A 9,958-nucleotide genomic window follows, 5' to 3' on the forward strand; every position below is an offset into this window, starting at 1 on the left:
GGCGTGATTACTACAGCAGAATAGTGACAGTTTTGCATAATTAATGCACCATAATAAAACATCATCTAAGTTTGTGCAGGTTAGGAGTCCAACTAGACCGGTCTAAACCAGCAAACCTGGTCTTAGCTTAAGCAAGCTGTTTTCTTGTGGCAGTGCAGATATCTGGGTCATATTTCACCCCAAAATCAATATAGAGAAATAACAAGACATTACATATAACTGGAATGAAAAAAAAAAACAAGGACAATTAAAATTATTTTAAATTAAACAAAAATTATTTTAAGGACAATTAAGATTTTTGAGTTCTATGACAATATTGTGATGCAAAACTAAACAGAGATGTGTTTTGTAAAGTATTTATGAATTACAATAGCAGGTAGTAGTGAGTTTAATTCAGGGTGACTTTTATGAATATTTTACAGTAAATGTGAATCCAATTAAAGTTGCCATTGAAAATAATGACAGACATGCTTTTTTTTTAAATTCAGACATAAATGTTTACATCTGTCAACTACCGCCAAAGCATTTCCTTTAATGGCAGTTTTTAAAATAAAATATCTCAGTACTTTATTATAAGAGCATGTATTTATGCCTTATCAGTAGAGAATGTCAAAAAGATGTCAGGGTTATATTATACCATATATTTTTTAAAGTCTATATATATATATATTTTCCAGATCACTCTAAGGTAAATAAATAAATCATGTTTAATCAGTACTGGCTATGCTAATTTTAATTTAAAAAAACTGGATAGGATGATTCTCACGGCAAAGCTAATAAGAATTTAATGAGGACCATAATGGAGGATTTAAAAAGAAATAAATAAGTAAAACACACATTTCTCCATTCTGCCATGAAGGCTTTCTGCGATCTAGCCAGTTCTTGAAAATAATATCATATAAATGCATTATCAATACTTGTATTTGTGCTTCTATGTTTGGCAATGGCATTAAAAATGGTTCAAGCTGCCGTCTCTAGTCTAGCATCAGCTCTCAGGTTCAGATCAGGCTTTGTATGAAACGTTCAGGTATTGAGTATCTCAGCATATAGAACCAGGATATATGATACTAAATCCTGTCCAAACCACACACACACAAACGCACACACACACACACATATATATATATATATATATATATGCATATCACACTTCGTCCCCAAAATCCCCTTGAACAGACTGTGAGCATCATGTAAATATATTCTTTACAGCTGTTTAACTGTCCCAGTTTCTACAGATTTATTCCAATTGTACATAACAACAAACAAAACATATCTGCCGTATACCGCAGAACAGCTCATTCAAATTATAATGACCTTTGACCCTCGGCTGCTTAACATGTTTGTCAACAGCTTTAGACATGAAAAAAACAGTATGCATTATGCAACAAGCATTGCAACATTATTGAATGCTACACTGTTGTCACATGACCTCATTATTCCGAACAAATAATGTTTCAAGAAAAGAATGGTTACAAACTGCTACTGATAATCAGTTCATTTGGAAAAGGGCGGCCTTTCTGTATGGTTAAATAAATTATCAATTAGTGCAATATTTATTAATTTTTATATATATATATATATATTTTTTTTTTAAATCATAGAAACAGAGTTGGATTTTTTTCACCCTAAATTGTGCAGCCATATCTTTGTGCAAATGATGATTTTCCTTAAGGCATGCATGAAGAATTTATATATGCTGTATATTGCAAATACAATATTCATAGTAGGCGATTCCAAACACAGCCAGAGACTATGATTGTGCGTGGTGATGCATTCGGATGTGATCTGAATTCCCAGCACACGTGTATCTCAGCCTCGCGGTATAGATCTCAACCGAACCCTCAGAGATCTTCAGATCAGAGCCACTCCAGGCAAGACAACACAGAGTAGATACGGCTTCATAAAGCACACCGTATACAGACAGAATAAAAGAGAATTAATCTCGACATCTGTGAGTTTCTGCTGAATTAGCAAATGTCACTAGCATCAGCCACTCCTATAGTGAAACACACGAGTCAGGACATCACGGCATAAAAACAGCAGATCTGCTGAACATATGGAAAGAGGACGAGAGCTGTCGGACAGCTTATTGTGTAGTTGACCTTTTTGTCTTCATTAAATCAACCGTTTGATTTCTGTTTCAAGTAAATGCTGTACTGAACTTTCTATTCATCAAAGAATCCTGAAAAACAAAACGTATCACGGTTTCCACCAAAATCTGAAGCAGCACAACTGTTTTCAATATTGATAATAATCAGAAATGTTTCTTGAGCAGCAAATCAGCTTATTAGAATGATTTCTGAAGGATCATGAGACACTGAAGACTGCTGAAAATTCAGCTTTGATCACAGGAACAAATTACATTTTACAATATATTCACATTGAAAAGAGCTATTTTAAATTGTGATAATATTTCACAATTTTACTCTTTTTACGGTATTTTAAATAAAATATTTTAGTTCTTAAGCACCAATGAATGTGTAACTGCACTGATTGTTCAGAAAGCTGAACTTTAAATCAGTATCAGTATCCTCACTTCCATCATACAGTATGTGAGCTCAAGTGTTTAGTACTAATTGCCGGGGTCGAGGGTTCAGTGTCTTGCTCAAGGGCACAATGCTGATAGAGCGGGAGTATGATCTCAATTACTACTACTGGAGATCACCAGTAACCTCTGTGTCAGCAGTCCAGACGCTTAAAATACTAGTTCACCCAGAAATGCAAATGCTGCCATCATTTACTGACCTCATGTCATACTGAGCCAGTATGATCTTCTCATTTTCTGCTTCACTGAAGACAGATATAAACATCCAAGCTACTGCTTTCAAGGAGAGTGAATGGTGATCTTTTTTAGGCAAGCACTGAAAAGGAAAAAATAAATAAACAAATATGAAACTAAATATGCAAATAAAAGAAAATAAATAAGATAATAAAAGACATATAAAGTAATAATAAAACAAATAAATAAATACATACATATGGAGCTCTGCATTTAAAAATCACCATCCTATTTCACTTTCACGTAAAACAGAAGCTCAACATCTGCATTTCACAGAAGTCAGTGAAGTGTCCTGTCTTCACAGAACAACTCATGCCGCATTGCCTCAAGCAGCTCTTAAAAGCACTAAATGTAGAGCTCAAATCATATGAAATCAAATTATCCTTCAGCTTTTTAAATAAAAGGGTCTGATGAGCAATGAAAATGTACAGGAACTTTCACAAGCTCCCCCATCATTCATTGCAACTTAGCAGAAATGTTATTTTTTCTTTTGAAATCCTTGATTTTTGTATGTCAGAGGCCTAATTAAATTAGCATATAACCACCCAAATTTACAATTCAGCAACTTCATGGTGAGATAATACAGAGAGTGAAGGAAATAAACTATTATTCCTTATCACTAGAAAAGTAAAATGTGAGAAAGTCCCAGTCTAAATTTTATATATACTAAATAAGTGTATAAATTAATGATTGAATGAATGAATGTACAAGAGACACTGTTATTTTGTGAATAAAACCACACTTGTAGGGCTGAAGGTTTTTACATTAAAAAAAGTACACTGTTAGACTTTCTGTAATTTCTACAGTTATTTACTGTATATCACCCAGTATAATACTGCAAATTCCATTTACAGTAAGTAACTGTAATACCCTTTGCATCATGGGAATTTTCTGTGACGTCAAACTCCACATACAGTGACTTACTGTATTTGTTTAAATTGCTGTATACTACTGTATTTGCTGTAATGGCCTCTGTGGCGCCATTCCATTGAGGTTGTTTAATTTTCCTCACTTCTTACATTTGGAGTGACAAGATTTGTCCTGCACCGTGTCTACAACGCCTCAACAGCTTGGGACTGACTATACTGGACATGTTACATCGCTTGAAATCCTGGGCAAATACGTTTGCCCTTCATGTCAGAAACAGCGCGAGTGCTTGGAGTACATCTGTACGTCAGAAATATACTGGGGCATCACTTTACTGTCCGCATCCATTGTAGATAGTATCTCTGATTATAATGGGTTCTATATTGTCTTTTGTCGTATTGCGTCATGCTGCTCGCATCCGAGGAAGACACGGAACCCACGGGGCAGTTGCCAGTATTGCCAGTAAGTAACTGTAAAAACCCTTTGAAATGTCTAACAGTGTATATATAATATAACATGTAGAACTAACACACACACACACAAGTGCCATTAAAGTATTATTTTACTAAGCATAATCTCTAATTCATGTTGTTTTTCACATTATAGCTGATACTGAAATGCTCTACTGATGCAAATTGCCTTTCAGGGCTGTAACTACAAATATTTATGCACAAAAATAAGAGAACTTCAGAGCAAGAGAGGATGTAAAGAAAAACACGTCTGATGCGACCCCTTTAAGGGCTTGTGTGTATTATGAGATGATCAGTGGGAATAACACTTATTCATGACTAAAAGCTCTTATAGATGTTATTGAAATGGCATAATTACACAGCAGTTCACAGACCCTGTTATTAAAGCTCTCGATACGAAGGTTTTCTGGAGCTCGACACCTCTCAGGAAGCACAAATACATCCTCGAGTGTTGTCAATTGATTGCGTTGTTGTAGTTTAATATCCCACAGTTTAATCGAAACATGTCTTTACGTGTTTGTGTGGGCACGTGTGTGGGCCACAAACCTCATCAGCACGCTCCGATTTCACATACAGCACATTTTTAGCACATAAACACAGAGATTTGCAAATAAGGGAGATTAAATATGAAGTAGGCAGCCCTCCACCAACCACTGACAAACTCATGATGGTTTGGAGAATAAATGCATGTTCTATGAATCATCACGGCCACTCTGAACAAAAACCACGACATCAGTATGCTTCAAAAACCTTGATTCAGGCTCTCATAGTACACAGACGTCGCCGGTGGTCGTGAAGGTGACTTATCAGCCTCCTACGCCGAACAAGACCGCAATCCAATCCTCAAGTGTGTTTTGCAGGCCGTTTCCGTGGAGATTTACCATCATACACATGAGAATTTCTAACAGCTCGCAGAAGACTGAGTGACAGATGGCAGACATAATGTAATGTAATGTGCACAATATCACATCCATTACACATGATATCGCTCTCTCATTACAGCTCGCTTTCTTTAGTGTCTCTCTCTCTAATCAGGTTAACACCCATCATCATCATGGAGGCAGGCTGGAGAACATACACATTTCCATTAGCAGTGGGCTTTAAAGGAGTCAGTCTCACATATTTAGAAGGTCTAAGCTGGTCATTTATGGTCCAAGTTGGAACTGGTAGCTAGATAGAGTTGGTAGACCACCTATGACCAACAACAAACCAGGCTGCCAACTTAAAACTGGTATGATATATTTCCTGAAGGCTCTTGAAGGTCTCATTTATAGTCCAAGTTGGAACTAGTAGCTGGTAAGAGCTGGTAGACTGCGTTTGACCAACAAAAACAGTCTGATTACCATACTATAGGGCCTTTCGCACCGCAGGAACCTTTTCTTAGTACCAGAACTAACTTTCTGGAGCTCGACACCTCTCAGGAAGCACAAATACATCCTCGAGTGTTGTCAATTGATTGCGTTGTTGTAGTTTAATATCCCACAGTTTAATCGAAACATGTCTTTACGTGTTTGTGTGGGCACGTGTGTGGGCCACAAACCTCATCAGCACGCTCCGATTTCACATACAGCACATTTTTAGCACATAAACACAGAGATTTGCAAATAAGGGAGATTAAATATGAAGTAGGCAGCCCTCCACCAACCACTGACAAACTCGAGATGGTTTGGAGAATAAATGCATGTTCTATGAATCATCACGGCCACTCTGAACAAAAACCACGACATCAGTATGCTTCAAAAACCTTGATTCAGGCTCTCATAGCACACAGACGTCGCCGGTGGTCGTGAAGGTGACTTATCAGCCTCCTACGCCGAACAAGACCGCAATCCAATCCTCCAGTGTGTTTTGCAGGCCGTTTCCGTGGAGATTTACCATCATATCCATGTCCATTATTGTGAAACCCACGAGACACAACAAAAACACAACTCCGATCACACAGCCTGGTCTCGTGTTTATACGTAGGTATAAAACATTTACAAGCACAAAACCCGCCGGTGGTCGTGAAGGTGACTTATCAGCCTCCTACGCCGAACAAGACCGCAATCCAATCCTCCAGTATGTTTTGCAGGCCGTTTCCGTGGAGATTTACCATCATACACATGAGAATTTCTAACAGCTCGCAGAAGACTGAGTGACAGATGGCAGACATAATGTAATGTAATGTGCACAATATCACATCCATTACACATGATATCGCTCTCTCATTACAGCTCGCTTTCTTTAGTGTCTCTCTCTCTAATCAGGTTAACACCCATCATCATCATGGAGGCACGCTGGAGAACATACACATTTCCATTAGCAGTGGGCTTTAAAGGAGTCAGTCTCACATATTTAGAAGGTCTAAGCTGGTCATTTATGGTCCAAGTTGGAACTGGTAGCTAGATAGAGTTGGTAGACCACCTATGACCAACAACAAACCAGGCTGCCAACTTAAAACTGGTATATTTCCTGAAGGCTCTTGAAGGTCTCATTTATAGTCCAAGTTGGAACTAGTAGCTGGTAGACTGCGTTTGACCAACAAAAACAGTCTGATTACCATACTATAGGGCCTTTCGCACCGCAGGAACCTTTTCTTTTATAGCGAATATAAAAGGATATAAAATGCAAATGACCGAAATATTCAGGAAAATAACCATTTTAGTAACAATATAGCTTTAAAATATTTTTGTAGTCGCTAATCCTAGCGATAGATGGACGGACGCTGAAGTGCAGGCACTTAAATGTATCACTGCCAGTTGTCGTTGGAGATTCTTAGTCCTCCTTTCCGTTCTTTCAATCGCTATATATACGTCGACATTCCATGTCCATTATTGTGAAACCCGCGAGACACAACAAAAACACAGCTCCGATCACACAGCCTGGTCTCGTGTTTATACGTTGGTATTAACACGTAACATTTACAAGCACAAAACGTACATTTTTGTACGTTTTTATTAATGCTAAAATGTACAATTTAGACGTATTTCAACGTTTAAAACGTACAAATCGCTACTATTTTTAGCTAAAAAACGTACAAATATTTACTTATCTTTTATATCATTAAGATATTCGTATCAATGCATTTTTATCATTTTATCAATAAGCGATTCAGATTTTTAGACCCCTTAACCTACCCCTAAACCTAAACCTACCCATGTTATAGCGAAAATGCATTTTCTATCATTTTATCAATAAGCGATTTAGATTTTAGACCCCTTAACCTACCTTCAAAACCTAAACCTACCCATTTTACAGCAAATATGCATTTTTATAATTTTATTAATACACAATTTAGATTTTTAGACCCATTAACCTACCCCCAAACCTTAACCTACCCATTTTATAGCGAATATAAAAGGATATAAAATGCAAATGCAAAATTTTTATAGTCGCTACTCCCACTCCTACCTATAAACCTAAACATTTCTGTATAGTATAAGAAAAACATGACAGACAGGTAAATGCAAGGTAGCTGGTTAGAGTTGGGTCTATTGATTTGGGTCTTGAACCAGCAACAAACCAGTCTGATCACCTCAAACTGGTATATGATGATTCCTGAGGGCTCCAAAAAGTCTAAGCTGGTACTTTTATTGTTCAAGTTGGATCTGGTAAGTACTTAGACCCGGTAGACTACCTCAGATCAGCAACAGACTAGTCTGATCACCTAAAACTGGTATAATATTTTCAGTAGGCTCTTAAAGGGATAGTTCATCCAAAATGAAAATTCTGTCATGATTTAATCACCTTAAAGGGATAATTCACCCAAAAATGAAAATTCTGTCATCATTTACTCACCCTCATGTCGTTCCAAACCTGTTCCAAACCATACATGAGGGTGAGTAAATGATGACAGAATTTTCATTTTTGGGTGAACTATCCCTTTAATGTCATTCCAAACGTTGTATGACATTCTTTCTTCCATGGGACATAAAAGAAGATATTTTGAAGAGCGTTGACATTCATCGTATGGACACAGGGATGTTTTTCAAAGATCATCTTTTGTGTTTCACTGAAGAAAGAAATTTATACCCAGTTTGGAACGACATGAAGGCAAGTTCATTTTTGGGTGATATGCCATAAGCATATGTTTTATTGTTTTGCATTAAATTGCATGCACTAAAATAGTTTTCATGGAAACACGCTCATATAAGCATGATCAACCATCTTACCATAACTGTCGTCTTTTGTGTATTAATGAGGCACGAGATGTGATTCAGTGTGCCACTCGTGTAAGTGTCAGATGTTCTTGTTTGCTTCTGAACATAGTGTCGATTTCAATCTGCAGCAGCCACAAAACGTCTGGTCTAGTGCTCATTAGGGTCATTCGAGATGTTTTAGATGTACCTGATCAATAACACACAGAATGGAGAAGTCTAGTGTCAGGGCTGTCAGGGGCCCGGCGTAAGAGTCATGCGTGAGAGGACAGAAAGTCATTACTAAGACGTTTTTGTGCCCATATTGACGTTTGGCACAGAAATCTCTGTCGAACACAGAGAAACCGGTCGCATCTATCAAAGCCGAAACCACACACACACTTCTCACTGAGGTAATGAAATAAGCGGCCGACTTCAAGTGCTGATAATGACACTTCATTAGTGAAAAATTGAATGATGCTCCTGAATCTATTTTCTGTGGCCTGCGACAGAAGAGCAGGACGTCCTTCCTTTTTTTCACTCAACTTTATTAGCGCTGATGAGCTTCTTACGTTGATCATGTATCTATGGACACATAAGGCACACTTACAGACAAACGCGTGAGGAATAAATAGATTTGAGAAGGTCATATAGAGTTCTTGTGTTTCTATAGCGCTCATTTCATTTGGCTCTCAGCGTGACGTGTCGGTCTCCAGCCGATGAATGTGTGTGGAAAGGTCACTGTAAGCAACTGTTCAGCTCCTCTGATACGCTTTTAATGAAAAATCCAACAATCCTCCAATGATTGTGGGCACGCGAACACAAAAAGTGCGATTAAACATGACCATACTTGCTTAATTCATCAGTTACTGTGGCATAAGTCTAACCTTAACTCTATAGAGGAATTCTAGTCAACTAGATGTATTGTCAAATCATTTAAATATGTGGTAAAAAATCTAGAGAAATAAATCCAGCTCCATAAAAATCTCATTGAGTTTTACTTTGACAGGCACTGTAAATATCCCCAAGAGCCTCCTATCCCATTACTCTTGTCTCCAAAGAAACTTTCTGGAGTTCTTACTGTACGAGTTCAGTTCTGTACTGTGTGGCTCCTTCAAGCAAAGGGTCATAGAGGGCAAATAAATGAGCTGCTGGGGCCTCTTAATCTCTTAAAACATAAGTCTGGCTTATTAACGTAAGACCCGCCGTGCCATTCGTGTGATTAAATCCATGAAGATTACTCATATTAGAAACTAAAACACTTTCCTTAACGTTTAAAGAGATATTTTCAGCCATAAGTTAACTAAGCCACTAAACAGCAGGCAGTGTTAACCTCAATTAAATTACTGACAAAATGATCAATATTAACAATTTTGTTAACAATAGCAAAAATGTATAACCTGCATCATGATGAGAACTAAACAATTTTAGTACTGTTGACACAAGGGTTATTACAGCTAACTGAAAAAACTGAAACAAACAAAAAACAAAACAAAAATTCAATACGGCTAGTTTACGGCTAGTTTACAAAGGAACATTTACAATTTAGTTTAACTTTATGTAATCAAATAACGAAAACTATAATGGAAATAAAATATGAAAAACTGGTATAATAAGAAAAGACTAAATTATAAAAATTATAATAACAACAAAATTCAACTAAAAAGAAAATGGAAAATATAAAAGAGCGATCCAAAATATTAATAAAAAACTATAATACAATCTCA

At 37.0% G+C, this 9,958-nt stretch overlaps 1 long non-coding RNA gene across 1 annotated transcript in view; it reads left to right on the top strand.

Annotated features, from left to right (window-relative positions):
• The first annotated feature begins 3,666 nt into the window (after nt 1–3,666).
• Nucleotides 3,667–9,958, top strand: part of LOC107572111 (uncharacterized) — a 19,204-nt gene continuing 12,912 nt past the window's right edge. The window contains exon 1 of the long non-coding RNA XR_001607281.1: nt 3,667–3,677. This is a non-coding gene — a long non-coding RNA (uncharacterized lncRNA). The remainder of the gene's footprint in view (nt 3,678–9,958) is intronic.

The sequence above is a fragment of the Sinocyclocheilus grahami genome, unplaced genomic scaffold, assembly GCF_001515645.1.
Source record: "Sinocyclocheilus grahami isolate Dianchi unplaced genomic scaffold, SAMN03320097.WGS_v1.1 scaffold1699.1, whole genome shotgun sequence".
Lineage (NCBI taxonomy): Eukaryota > Metazoa > Chordata > Actinopteri > Cypriniformes > Cyprinidae > Sinocyclocheilus > Sinocyclocheilus grahami.